General features: G+C 39.0%; 1 protein-coding gene across 12 annotated transcripts in view; it reads left to right on the top strand.

Annotated features, from left to right (window-relative positions):
* TCF4 (transcription factor 4) overlaps positions 1 to 14,784 on the top strand; it is a 349,439-nt gene that overhangs the window by 152,223 nt on the left and 182,432 nt on the right. The window contains exon 1 of one of the 12 annotated variants that reach the window (XM_046024549.1): positions 4,264 to 4,281. The exons of the other annotated variants lie outside the window; for them this stretch is intronic. The gene's annotated coding sequence lies outside the window, so the exon portion shown is untranslated. Of the gene's footprint in view, positions 1 to 4,263; positions 4,282 to 14,784 lie in introns of those variants that run through there. 12 annotated transcript variants of the gene reach the window in all.

The raw sequence follows: 14,784 nt of genomic DNA, 5'->3' as shown, positions 1-14,784 counted from the left end.
ATGAGGTACCAGGAATTTTAAAAGGGAGATGGAAATACATATGTAGAAGGCAGCCTCTCTCAAGGATGTTTAAGCCTAGAGGGTGTTCTCTCCCAAAGTCCTCTGTTTTGTGGGTTTTGACATTAAATTTTGTACTTTCTTTACCTATATTCCCCAAAGAAATAGATCATGCTAATCACTCCAAAGTGGAACAGATTTTCTTTCGAACCCCAGTTTTGGATGACTTTGCGGTTTGCATCTCTTTCTTCTCTCTCCCCAGGGCCTTGTCCTTTCACAGGAGTGCCAGGATATGACATTTCATAGCCTCATTTATCACTCCTCATTTATTTATTATTTATACCCCATCGACTTCCAAAAGGGTTTTTAGGTAGCCTACCAATCAAAGGTGCCTACAAATGTAGATTCTTTTCTTGATGTACTTTCTAGGATGGGCATAGCCCTCCTTTAAAACTACCTGCTGTAAAATGGGTTTGTCCACCTCAGAACAATTCTGCACAGTTCTGATGTCGAAAAGGAAAGATACCTCCAAGAAAAAAGTAGAGAGGAGCATGAGGCATTTCCCATCTTCCCGTGGAGTGGTAGTTTAAACAGCAGGGGCACTGAGCAGAGGGATTCAGCTACCCAGCAAAGCCGAGATAGAGCACCTGATCATTATCCTTCAGGTTTAAGATTTACCTGTTGTGCTCATTGTAACAAAAGAAATGAAATCTCTGTAATTATATTGGAAGGGGGAGGAGATCATGTTTTAGTTCCTTTGATCTTGAACTAGAATAGGCTCTGCTTTTGGAAATTTAATTTGAAAGAATCCAACGTACACATCTGCTTTTTGTACTGCAATTTCTATTGAGCTTGAAAATAGAAATTTATTAATGCAGATGTGTAGAGTCTGTTCCTTGAGGAAAAAAAATACACTTCCAAAACGCAAAGTGATCCTTTCCACATAGCTATGGAAGATTTTAATAAATATGTTCTCTAGTTGTTGTTGTTGTGGTTGGTTTTTCCTGGAGTTCAGAGATAAGGTTCCTTGTTAACAAGGACTAAGCATAAAAATTACAGGGCACATTGGGAAGCAGAAAGATTCATGATTACTTCAATATTTAGAAGTTCCAAAGGACAAATTAGATGGCAAGGAGATGAGAAGCGCACTGAATCCTCAAAGAAAAAAAAACCAACACAAAAACAAGTGCGTCATCAAACCATTTGGAGAACATGTTTGAATTGATGGTAGGGCCCATGCTAAGAGACAAAGCTTTCATTTCAACGAATCCAATCTGCCTAGTGTTCTGCAAAATTGCCTTTGCCTGTAAATGGAATGGCATGGAGATTTTAGGTAGGACACTTTCTCAGCCAACTTAGCCTGTCCCCTTTATTTGATCTTTGAATCATTACATGAAACTGCATGTAAATGACACTTGACTTAATCCTTGGAGTGGCTGGCTTGTGTGGTCTATTTTGGTTAACTTTTTTCTTGTTCTCAGTGTAAATTTTCCCATAGAGCCTAAAACGTCGTGAGCATTTTGGGACATAAATCCCTGAAGCTATTTTGCAGTCATATAGTTGTTCTTTGTAGGGTTTCAGTGCTTTCCTAAACTCCTTCTCATCTCCAAATGGGCAAAATAAATTATAAATTGTTGAGAGGATTCAATCACTGGACGAGCTGTCATCTCTGAAAGCTGGGGAGAATATCCATTTTCAATTCTTTGAGTAAATAGAGCTGATTCCTTTATAATATTTGTGCTGTATCTACAGATCTCAAAAACTTTGTTATAAATTACCTAGGCTTAAGAAGTTCATGATTAAAGAATATACTGAAGCAATAAAACCAGTCTTCTCCCTCCTCCATGTGGTAAGATTTCTTTCAAAGGTAGTAGGTAGGCTTTTGTGGTATATATTGTCATTCCATTCTGCATTCTTTGGTTACTTTCTTCCCCACTGATTTTTTTTTTTTTTAAACATTGTGATCCGTCATTTTAAGTTTATCCTTAATTTTTGTGTCTGAGTTGGTATTTCCGTCGTGCTACCAGAATCACCTTGTGGCTCTTGCAAATGTACAATTTCATTTGGGTTCAGTAATTCTGGTAGGAGTCTGTGATGCCAGCCGCCCGAGGCCACAGAAATTATTTAAGGCACAAAATGTTGAGGAAGAGTCGGCTCCTCAGAGGCTTTTGAGTAACTAGGATTTCCTTCAAACCAGTTTTTTTTGGGGGGGGGGAGTGGGGGGTGCACGTGGAAAATCCTAGTAACCACTTGCAGTTAATTAATGCCTACCATTTCCCTCTAATTGTGACTTTGTCCAGTTACACACATCTCTCTTCCTCCCAGGGCAAGAAACTCACCAATGAAATTCCTATTTCTAATGGCAGACAGTTGGGGTGCCGCAACCAAGCAGTCACCCTTAAAAATTAATGAGCTTAATGATGGTTAGAGAAGCGATGGCGGTGGTGGTTTGGGAGGGAGGGGCCGTGGGAGGGCAGAAGGAAGAAGGCTGGACTCCTCACAAGTGACAATGATGGGAGCCCCTGTCCTTATCTCCCCTCCCCACTCTGCCTTCCCCTTCCCCCCCGTCGCCACCCCTTCCATCCTCCTCTCTTCCCAGGAGCCAAGCGGATAGAAAGACAGGGCGATTATGAAGACGTCAGTTGGAGCGTAGGCAGGCGAGAGGGGCGCAGCGCTCCAGATGAGGTCCGGGGGGAGCCGAGGAGGGTCACTCATGGACGACCGTGTGTGTGTGTCTGACAGACTGTGAAATGGTGCGTTGTTGCACGGCTGCGCTGCACCTGGGCCCTTCATCTGTGATTGATTGGTTTGGTCATGTGTAATGGTCCCATCTGCTCTGTGTTGTTTTTCTTTTTTTACTTATAAACACCGTTCCCAGCGGCTGAGAGAGGATGAGCTATGTTTTGTCATCTTCACTTACACTTTAGCTCAAAAAAGTGGTCAAGTAGGTAAGCTCTAAAATCTATCCAAGTAATGTAGTCGGAAAGTACGGGTTTTCCCCTTTGCTCGGGGTGTGTGCGTGCGTGCGTGTGTGAGTGCGTGTGAGTGTGCCTGCCCTCCTGCGCACGCGTGTGTGCCTGGAGTTTTCATGCTGCCTGTTAATATCTGGATAGTTCATGAACCACGGTAGACCAAAAAATCGCAGAAATGATTTGCACAAATCTGTGTATTGTGACTCTTACTGCAGCGAGGAGTTTTTTTTGTAACGGAGCCAATACTTAATTAAAACCGCTGACATCATGGTGTTATAATTAAGCGTGGCATTAATTAAGCTGGAATAACGATTTTTTTTTTATTAAGAACTGCTTTTATTGTATAAGACCGTTATCGGCTAAAAACAAAGTAATTTTAAAGCAAAAATTAATTCCCTCTACGCGACCCCTTTTCAACTTCCCTGAAGTCCGGCCTCAGGACTGTCGTCATCAGGAGTGTGTGTGTGTGTGTGTGTGTGTGTGTATGTGTGTGTGCGCGCGTGCGTGTGTATGTGTTGGGATGGGGGGAGAGTGGAAGTGAAATTTGTTTTTTTTCACCCAAAAATGCTGATCGGCTCCTGGCATTCTGATGGCTAATTATGCATCGGAGAGCTTCGACAGCTGCATTCATCATCATAAAATGTAATAATTAATGACATTCCAACAAAGAAAAATATGCAAATGAGGACTCATTAGCATTTTCATATTCAGCTTTGATAATGCTTTTGCTGACAAGGTTGTAATTAATGAAAATTCATGTCGCAGTCAGGAGATTGGATCGGTTTCATTCCGCTCACAATTCCCAAATGCTTGCATTATGGAAAATCGGCAGCTCTGCCAACTTTTCAGGGAAGAAAAAAACACACACACACACTAAAAGCACCAGATGCAAATTAATGGTAGGGAGTCTTTAACTCTTTAAACCACCCCCCTAAATTTCCATCATAGGAAACATGTGATGAGTTTTAGCCTAAGAACTAGATTCTTCTTCTTTTTTTTTTTTTTTTTAATAACAGCAATGAACGTACTTTTATTTGTGACCCAAGTATGAGAATTTCTGGCAAACTTTTTTTTTTTCAATATTAAAAAAAACCCCTCCACCTTTTCCCCTCTTCCCTTTTCCCTTTCAAGACTATTTAAATTTACATAGTAAAACATGTTAGGACAGCCAAGCCTCAGCATGTTGTGTTCTGTCCTCTCGCTGGCAAATTCACGCCACGACAGTTTATTCAGCCACATGCTTTTTGGCGACTCCTCATCACGTATTTGTGCTTAGATCTGCTGGTGCCTCCCTCCGTGTGCTACCCATAAGGTCGAAAGAAAAGCAAGTATTCTATTTCTCTATTCAGGGTGGGTCGGGTTTTTTTTTTTCCCCCCTTTCTTTTTTGGATTTTTGGATTTTTTTTTTTTTTTTTTTTTTTTTTAGTGCTTTTTCTTTTAGTCTATTCCCTTTGTGGTTGAGTGTAAGAGTTTGGGAATGTGCCCATAATTCTCTCACTCAACACTTCTGCTCTAGTGTTGTGCTTCAGATGTAATTTTAAGAGACACTGTACAATCAAAATGGATACCCAGAAACCTCAGAACAGGGTTATCGACAAGCATTCAGTACAGAGAGCTATTAATTTATAAAGCCTCTTTGTGTTGCTTTCAAAATGTGTGACTGTCGATTGGCAAATAACCATTGGGTGCCAACCTGGTTCCATGTTTTGTCATACTAGCCTAGAGTTCAGTTGAAAGTCCTGTCTCCCCTCTCAACATTAGAAGGAAAAACCGTAACAGAGTTCTGACCTGATTTGGGGTTTGATCGTTAGGTTACAGAAATGATTATCACTAAAGTCAGATTTTTTTTGTTGTTGTTAATAGTTGTAAATCGTTTTTTCAAAAGGGTTTGTATGAGGTTTAAGAAAAAGAGTATGAAAGCATATGTCTTTATAAATTGTCAAATTTATAAGCATTTTCACTCTCAAATGATAGAAAACAACTTCAGGCAGTTCCCAAGATGCCGTTTCCTGTTTATTTTAAGTTAAATTGTAATTCCCAAAGTTGCTAGCCCAGCATAAATAAAGAATATAAATATGCCTTGTTAGGAGAAGATAGAAACTTTGCTAGGCTAGGTCTTATTTTTTAGAGTATCTCAGTAAAATAGAAAGTCTCATCAGTTATTTAATGAGGACTTGAAAGTAAATTTTTCCCCTGTCATGCGATTAAGAATGACTATGTTTTTATTCCTCATTACATGTCAGAGTTCCAAGAAACAGAATTTTATTTGTCTCTTGCTTTATTCCAACTTTTGTTTTCTCAGTTTGTACATGAATGTGTGTGTGTGTGTGTGTGGTGTGTCTATGTCTGAAGATTATGGTGGCTCTGTCCTCTTTCCCTTAAAATCTATTGTGTTAAAATAGGAGGCAGAAGAAGGTTTTACTTTTTTTTTCCTTATAGTTTACTTCTATTTTATGCGGGCAAACTGCCCATCCAGATGGTAGAATTTCACCTGTAAGCAATCTGAAATGATCGGTTAATTCTGACATTTTATAGAGCCCTTTTCTTTTCTTCTCACACAGTGCAACTAAGTGCAGAGTAACTATTCAAGATAATGTTTCCTTTTCCCCCCCTTTTAAAGCCCTTCCTGCTGTGATTGGTTCTTTTTTCCCTAAAATCTGTATTTTGGGCTCAATTAAAAATCTGTGGCTTTAGGCACTTTGCTGCTGTTGTCAAAACCACATCTGATGAAATCTTTGACCACTTCTAATATGTGTAAATGAGGAAATGATGGCAGAATTGAAGGAACAAGTGTAGATTAGCAGGTTCGTGGCTGAGAAAGCAGATCATTGTAATTTTATAAGCTCAACATTCCACTGGCTTTGGTAAACTCACTGTTAATTTTTCTCCTCCCACCAAATTCACAAAGTACACCAACTCACACCTTCCTAAGGAACGCCTAGTGTGGTGCTAGCTACCAGAATCCTGAAATTTGGTTTTGTTTTCTGTGTAGCCAGCCTCTGGTGGCTTATGTTACTGAATAAACTGGCGACATGGTGTGAAATGATTTGTTACCCTGTTATTGAAGAATCCCATGATTTCCCAAACCCGATTTGGGGGATGTTTTTGAAGCCGAGCATAAAAGGGAAAGGGAGTCCTAGAGTTTGTTTTTACTCATAATAATTGTATTGATCCTGTATTTACAAGTTATTTTGGAATGCTATCCTCTCACTTTTTTTCTAGAAATCCTTCATTTGCATGAGTGATTTCTTGAGTTATTAATATATAGGAAAGATGGCTCTAGGGACCTCTTCTCCCCTGGCTTATTCCCTTGGGAGAACATTTTTGAAAGTACTCCTATTATACCTGTTAAGATTGGAGACCCTGGCTATGCTATTATTTGTTGCTTTTTGTTTGTTTGGTTGGTTTTTTTGTTTCCTGTTTCGCACATGTTAATTCCTGTGGGCATTTTCTTTTAAAAGTGATGAGATTTTCACTGTCCAGCAGCAAGCCACATTTACTGGAGTTATTGAACTCTGAAATAGGAAACCTGTGGGCGATCAGTTTTACCCTCCCCAGAAACTGTTGCTTCAGTCAGGGGGAATTACAGCCCCATGACTGGGCATTTTAAAGTAGTTTCACTCAGACATCCCAAGATCTCCTTTCAGGTATTGCAACAAAATCAACATTTGTTTGTGGCCAGGGAAGCCAGGGTTCCTGGCAGTGTTCTTATCCAGTTGTTTCTCCTATTTCCCTTGCAAACTTTCCCATTGGTTGGGGTCTGTGGAGAGATTTCAGTGGCTGGCTGGCTGGGGGAAATGTTTGGGAGAACATTTGCGTATCAAAGCAGCCTAAATATTTGCAAAAATGTTTGCTTGAGGAAAAAAAAAAAGAATCCTTTTAGGATTAGGAAGTAACTTGCTAAAACATTTTTAAAAGCATTTGTCATTTACCCAAGTATATTATTCATGAAGGAAGGCCTAACCTGAATTTCAGGGGTCATCCCAGAATTTGTATTTTTAAACAGCAGATGAGATAATAAATGTTTTGGCATTATGATTAAGGTCTGTACCTATATGTGGCATAGAAATGCAAAACAAAACAAAAACAAAAATAAAAACAAAAAAAACAAAACAAGAAAAAAGAGACACAAATACATTTAAAAATTAATTGGTTTTTATTTAGAAACCCATAATACAAAAGGTGCAGAGAAAGGCCTTATGAAATGATAGGATTGAATGGCTATTGAATAGCTAGCTCTAACCTCATTTTCCCCTATTAAGCACAACTTTATTGCTATGATATGACGTTAGGTTCTGTTGGAGTTTGCAGACTTTCTCTCAGTAGTCATGATTTGAATGGCAGAGCTTTTCTCCTTTTTTTTCTGGGTAAAGAGTTTCCTGTGGGCATTTTTCTGTTCAAATTATTAAAGTTTTAACTGCATTTCACTTTTGGTTTGGAAACAGTACATGTAAAACGCAGTGCAGGCCAATTTTTTCAATTTGTTAACAATGTAGGAGTTGAGCGTTGACAATTACTGTACTTAAAAGCCCCTCAGATCAGGTGTTATTTTACCATCTGGACATTTTAATTAGTAATAAAAATGTGGATCTGGATACACAGAAAGAGGATCTACAGTACACAATGGCCCAGTGCACCCTGTTGGTGCTGAGGTGTACATGGCTCCATCTTACGAGTTTGTGTCTGTGTGTGAGTGTGTCCCTGTGTAATTGCATGAGTATGTGATCCGTCATCCTAGAAAACCCAGGCATAGGATCCTGGTGCTTTTTCCAAACTGGGCATTTTTGTAATACCAGGATATTTGGCTACTTTTCTTCAATATGAAATAAAAATGTATAATATATACTTGCATTCCTAAGTAACACTTGCTTAAATCTTTTTAATACGCCTACTTCATGAAGTATATGGTATGGCATGGCGATAAAATGCTGGCATCAGAAATAGACTGGGGCAGATGTGGCTCCATTACAGAGCTGTGTGCTCTAAGGCAGATACATAACCTCTCTGAGTCTCCTTTTTCCCTTATCTATTGAATGAAAGTATTAATGATGTCAAGTCACTTGATAAAAACAAAGAGCTCTAACAATTGATTTTTAATGCACACCACCAATGCATAACCCACATGCCATCTTCATAACTCAGTGAACTGTCCCGTGTTAAAAAATAAGGGAGATGCAAGTATGAGATTATATTATCTCATAATCATATAGATATATTAGATGATTAACAAATACTAACTTTGGGACCACCAGAAAATGTGTCACTAATTTGACACGTGAAGAAAAATAACCCATTTTTATAAAGTATCTGGATATGCTCTTTGAAATAATGTTATTCTTAATTAAGGTAGAGGCGGGTACGTTGGAGGGAAATAGTGACCCTCTGGAGAAATGGAGAGTGAAAATAGTTTAGGCAAATGAGTCTTAGCGCCTTCTCTTTCGGAAAGATGCATACGTATTTCTCTCAATCGTCATGAATTTCATGTTTACAAACCAGTGTGAATACTTGACCAATAATCGCTTCTGTTGAGAAGAACCTACCCATTATAATTTGTATATGTGTGTGCTTACATACGTGTGTATATATATCAAATTATATGAAAATTTCCTTAAGAATGTGTCTTTCCCAGGAACTGAGGGTGTAAGCTTACTGTTAGACACCAGAGCAGCTGCATTTGGACACTTCTCTAGAAAGTATTTTCAGTTTTTAGTGTATGTCCAGTTCTCTTCTTGAGAATTCTGCAGGAGAAATAAAAACATTTGTTTTCTTTATTTAGAAGAATGACATAATGAATGGTGGTATCCGTGGTGTGATGATGCTGTTTTGGTCATTTCATTTCCTTTCCTGTCATGGAATACAGGCACACCTTGGTCACAGTCCAGACATTATTTACGTGACGTTGTTTTTCCAACTACCAGTATTTATTTCCATGGACCACCTGGTTTTAAGGAGTGTCTTAAAGAGCTTATCAGACTGGTGTCTGAGACATGGTATTAGCAGGCGTACACAGAGGTCCTTTCTGGTGGCCTGCTAAGGGCTAAATTCAACTGAGGAAGTCTTCAATGAATTTGTTAATTTCATAAATATTAAGCAAACTGTGGAAGAAACAGGGACATGCCAGTTATGACTGTATGGCTTTTAAGATTTTTTTAGGCTTAAGAATGGAAACCGAATTACTTTAATGTTCTATCAGTTTCACTCAAATGTCCAATCTAACGACCAATTTCATTTACATATTCCTCTCTGGTGAACAGATAGAGTCTTCTTATTATTTGTCTTGAAATTTTTAAAACGAGGCTACAGCTCCTCCCCTTTGAAACTCCATCTGATAAAAAGGGCCATGTGTATCTTAGCTTTTAGATTTCAGTACCCACAGTCACGAGATGGGAAAGAAATTGTGGAACAACTTCAGAAATTATCTCATAAAAGGGATTCAGTTAAAAATTGAGGGGGAACAGCATTTGAAATTTAATAATAATAAAAAAAGTAATTCAAAGTAAAGTCTGTAGCCAAACTCCTTAATTGTGATGCATTTGCCGAGTTCCCCTCTCCCATCGTCGGGCCTGCTCTCGTGCCATATGGCCTACCATGGAACATTTAACTTGTCAGATATAATGGATTGTCCTGGAAGCAGATTTTTGCTTTGAGCACTCGGCTCCTTTCTTGCATCTCGCTCTCAGCTCCAGGCTGCAGGATGAAGGATTGTGGTGGAAATGCAAAGAAGAGACACACAGTTGATTCCCCTTAAGAGAGTGACCTATATGTCACAAAATTTTACCCACGTAAAGAGGCATTATCCCCGTCACTGGCCTTAGCAGGCTGCATGTCAAAATCGTTTAAATTTGCCTGGACTTAACAGATTGTGCAAACATTTCAGAATTGAGTGCTTAGGAATAATAAAACATCGTCATTTTAACTTATGCAGAAATGGTGTAGCCACATCAGCCGAAGCATAAGTATTATTTATCGTGACCTACATGTAACCTAAACCACCTGGTTTGTAGATGCTGTAAATTAAGTTCAACTCTCAAATCTACCGAGAATGCTTAAGAAAAAAAAAAAAAAATCACCTTATGGAGATGTTACATGGCTTCATTGTTTCTGTTTGGTGAGGAGATGTGAGGTTGAAATGATCATTTAGGTGGATAGACAAGTGACTGTTAATTATCCTACCAAGCTTTCCATCTTGAAACTTAAATGCACACCTTCCGTTTATTCCAATCTATTCGAAATTAGACACTGAACATTCTATGGATTATTTAATTTGTATATGTAAATGTAAAAAATACAGTATTTGATGTCAATTTTAATTTGGTGGTTTCATGAGGTAGTTCCTTTTTTTTTTCTTTCCAAGTCGTGATATTATTTCTGAAATCACAAGCTTAGAAAGCTTTAGGAGGAGTTTGTGGCTTTTGCATTTATAGGAAAACTTCCTTAAAAGGATAAACAGGGCCCTTTCTATACGTACATGTTCATACATAGCTGCCAGGTATTTTTCTGGTACAATCTACTGTAATCCCAAATATTATATATTTTTTAAAGATCTTATTTATTTTAGAGGGAGAAAGCAAACGAGAAAGCATAAGCAGGGGGAGTGGCAAGTGGAGAGGGAGAAGCAGGCTCCCCTGTGAGCAGGGAGCCCTATGCGGGGCTCTATCCCCGGACCCTGGGATCATGACCTGAGCCAAAGGCAGATGCTTAACTGACTGAGCCACCCAGGTCCCCCTGTAACTCCAAATATTATAATACAGAAACCCAAATAATCAAGCGCAAGCAAGTAGAAAAATAAGTAACTCATGTATCTCATTTAACCATAAAGTGATACATATTTGATTGCTCCAGAGTTACAAAAAATCATTAGATTTATATATGACACATGGAAATATACTAAAAGAGATTCTATTTACAAAAGTTAATTTAATATACTCACCAAAACAAGTGTTTGTGTTTAGAAATTTAATAAATGTTATGCCACAAATTCGTGTATTATAGATAATTCTTAATAATAGAACTATAAAAAACTGCAGTTACCTTGAAAACTGATAAAACCACACTTCCATACAAAGAATTATATATTTTTTAATGGACAACTTCCCATGAAACGGCTAAGAAAACTGTTCAAGTCAGTATTTAATAATAAAGTGTAATTGTATATTTCACACTGATGCTAAAGTGAGCACGCTTGTTTCATTAATGCCACTGATAGGATGATTTCCCGCCCCCCCCCCCCTCACCCCCCAGTTCAAATTTTGGTCAGACTTTGTCTGAAGTGCGTTTGGGTGGTGCCTGGCCACAGTCAGCTCTTGTTGGGGCATGTGCGCCCTCTGCTGGCTGCTCAGATTGGAACCAACCCTTGTGAGGGCTTCTTCATTGGGGTTTTTTTTTTGGTGTGTTTTGTCTTTGCATTTTTATAAAAATAATCATATATTTGTAGTGATTATCAAGTTGTAGGCTAATACTGAGAATGACAGCTAATTTGTTTCTGTTTGAAAATAAATTTTGGGGCGTTTGTTTGTTTGTTTGATTTTGCTAAGTAGACTCCTGATAGTTCAAACAACATGTCGAGTATATACCAGTCTTGAATTTTTAAGTGGCTGATTTCATATTACCATTGATTGTGTTTTCGTTGCTCTCATAATTCCCCCTGGTCTGATTACACTTAAGAAGAATTTTTGTTGGGACTAAATTGGGAATGGACTCCAAAAAGATAAATCATTGAAACTTTGCCATATGACTCTTTGTAGGTAATAGATGTGGCAGATAATCGCTAGGAGAAACTCCCTGATTGTGTCAAGAGTTTTCACTTGTCTCGTGAAGGAAAATGACTGTCCATCGCAATGTTTTATCAAGGCGTTCTTAGCCTCTCTGCAGACCAAATGAAGCTATGCCACTCCCCACCTTCCCCCCACTCCCCGCCGGCAGACATTGAGAATGGTAGTTTGAGTGGAACCTCTTTTGGCTTGGTTTTGCCTCTTTTGGTTATTGTTTGTAGAGTGTGAGATGTTAAAGGAGCGAATTGCCAATGGTCCCTTTGTCCCCAGGTCCCCAGGTCGCAGGACTAACTTACACAAGGTCAATCACAGAGGGGGCGTTCTGGCCTCTCCACCATTGCTTGGATGGAGGGTACCCTAGGGTTCTGACAGTGAAGACCAGGGCTCTGGGTAATGGACGGGCCTTTAAAATAGCAACAGTTTTTTTAATTAACAAGGTTTCCTCAAATTCTTCATAATAACTATATGTGTTAGTGATTTCTACACAGCTTGAAATGAATGACTCGACTGAGTCAATTTGCTGATTGTTACCTAAGCACAGTTTAGATTTTTGCAGTTCTTTTGTCTTACCTTGTAAATTTCTCTGATTTGTAAGCAAATGACTTCAAAATATCCTCAGCCAGCTCCCTAAACTATGGAATGATCAAAGAGTTTAGAGTTAGGGAAGGAGGGAAATGTCATCTAAGTTTTTTTCCAGTTTCCTGTCTTTCCAATTTTAGGTACCTTAAAATTTAGGTACCTTTCCAATTTAAGTTACCTTAAAATTTGTTTTGAATAAATGATACAAGTGTCTCCGATTTATTTAACATTGCCTCTGAACTGCATTCTAACCAGAACTGCATTCTAACCAGTCTCAAGTTGCCCCTAAGTTATAATAGCATCTTGCACGGAATCTCAAACATACACTCTCCTGTTGCCACCTGTTACCCGATGAGGTTCATTCAGCAGTCTCCTTCTCTGTGCTTTTCAGTACACCCCTTCAGCCCTTACCGATGCACATTGTTGGGTTTGCTCCCTTGCATTTCAGCCATCTAAATCCTTACCTCTTGGGAACAATGTCCACTGTTGATGTACCAGTCGCCAACACGGGGTACACAGAGGCCTCAACAAATATTTATTTCCATAGTTCATGTTTTTTGGACCTCTTTTACAACTGTCCAGATGATCATTTTTGCAAGTTTCTGGACTGAAAATTGTTCTCTGTAAACATCTATTCCTTGTAATGTACTTTATTTTCTTGCCTATTTTGGTTGGATGAGGTCAGTATTCTGACTACTCCCTTGTCCTTCCTCCCTTCTTTTTGACCATCCTTCCCATGGCCTCGCCCTTCCTTCCTGTGCCCCCTGCCTTCCTCTCTTGATGTAGTCATGCTTATGTACTCAGTCATTGGGAGACTTTCCTTAAACACCATAGTGTGGGACTCAGCGGTTCGTGTAATTTTATCTGTGAACCATCATCTTCCTTTAGCGGTGACTCTTGTCACAAGGCAGTTGGACTCTGAGGAGTTTGGTCCTGTTTGCCTTCCTCTTTGGTTGTTGTGGACCTGATCTCCTAAAGTTGATCAGGATCAAAAATGAGCAATATTCCCATTCTTTGTCTGCTCTATGGATGCTCTGAAATGTATTTTGTATTTTAGGCTATTTCCCCCCAGCTTCTCAGTGATGGATGTTTAGGGAATAGAGACCAATTGTAATTCAGTTCTAAGGCCGGAGAATCTGTTGTCTTACATATAAAAATGAATGACACTAACATTATCTTCTGTCTGGGGTTTTAAATGAGGGCCTCTGGCTGGCTCAGTCAGAAGAACGTGGAACTTTTGATCTCAGGGTCGAGAGTTCAAGCCCCACTTTGGGTGTAGGGATTACTTAAATAAAAAGAACTTAAAAATTTTAGATTTTTCTTCTGTGTATGTGTATATATGTAAGTATAATGATTGTATATATTATACATATGTCTAAACTATATTTAAAACCTTCATGAGATTCCCATTCATCTTACTTTGGTTCAGTCTTGAGTATCATATCAAATGTCTTTATGGTTTCTTTGAGAGATAATACTTATTATATTTTTGTTAGTTGGTTTTTTTTTTAAGATTTTTTTTATTTATTTGACAGAAAGAGATCACAAGTAGGCAGAGAGGCAGGCAGAGAGGAGGAAGCAGGCTCCCTGCTGAGCAGAGAGCCCGATGTGGGGCTCGATCTCAGGACCCTGAGATCATTACCTGAGCCGAAGGCAGAGGCTTAACCCACTGAGCCACCCACGTGACCCTATTTTTGCTAGTTGTAAACTTGGCTTGAAAACTCAGACCATTGCCTATATGCCATGATGCTGAAATATGTGATCTTCCTTTATAGACACAATAACAAACATAATACTAAACCTTCTCTGTTTGCTGTCTCACTGTGGCTTACTCAGAGTCTGGTCAGTATTATTTTTTACGTTTAATATTAGTAAGACTCTGTTAGAACATCAGCTTAATGGACAACAAATAATTTATTGCCAAAAGTGATTTTAATGGTGAAATGTAGCTCTAGATTTTCTTAAATTTTGCTGGTAAATTAAAAAAAAATAGCCAAGCTGTCGAGTTTTTTTTTTTTTTTTAAGATTTTATTTATTTATTTGACCCAGAGATAGACAGCAAGAGAGGGAAAACAAGCCTCAGGAGAGGGTGAGGTTTTCTGCTGAGCAGAGAGCCCAATGCAGGGCTAGATCCCAGGACCCTAGGATCATGACCTGAGCCGAAGGCAGAGCTTAATGACTGAACCACCCAGATGCCTCAGCAGAGTCTTTATTCATATGATCTTTCTACAGCCTCTGACCAGAAATGTCACAGATCTCCTCCAGAGGGATCAAAGGACCACATTCTCTCCCTGGGTGTGGACTGCCTTCAGTAGAGCATGGAAGGGTAGATAAATGGGTGAAAGGACCCTTTTAACAAACTATGTTCACTAGAGGTTGACCCTGGAATGTAAAGGTGATTTCTGGCTTGGTATAGAATGAGGAAAAGGATACTTTCGGAGCAGTGGCCAGTGGATCTGATAGAA

This window comes from Meles meles, chromosome 12 (genome assembly GCF_922984935.1).
Source record: "Meles meles chromosome 12, mMelMel3.1 paternal haplotype, whole genome shotgun sequence".
NCBI lineage: Eukaryota > Metazoa > Chordata > Mammalia > Carnivora > Mustelidae > Meles > Meles meles.
Note: the sequence above shows the minus strand (reverse complement) of the source record. Positions and strands in the feature narration are given on the sequence as shown.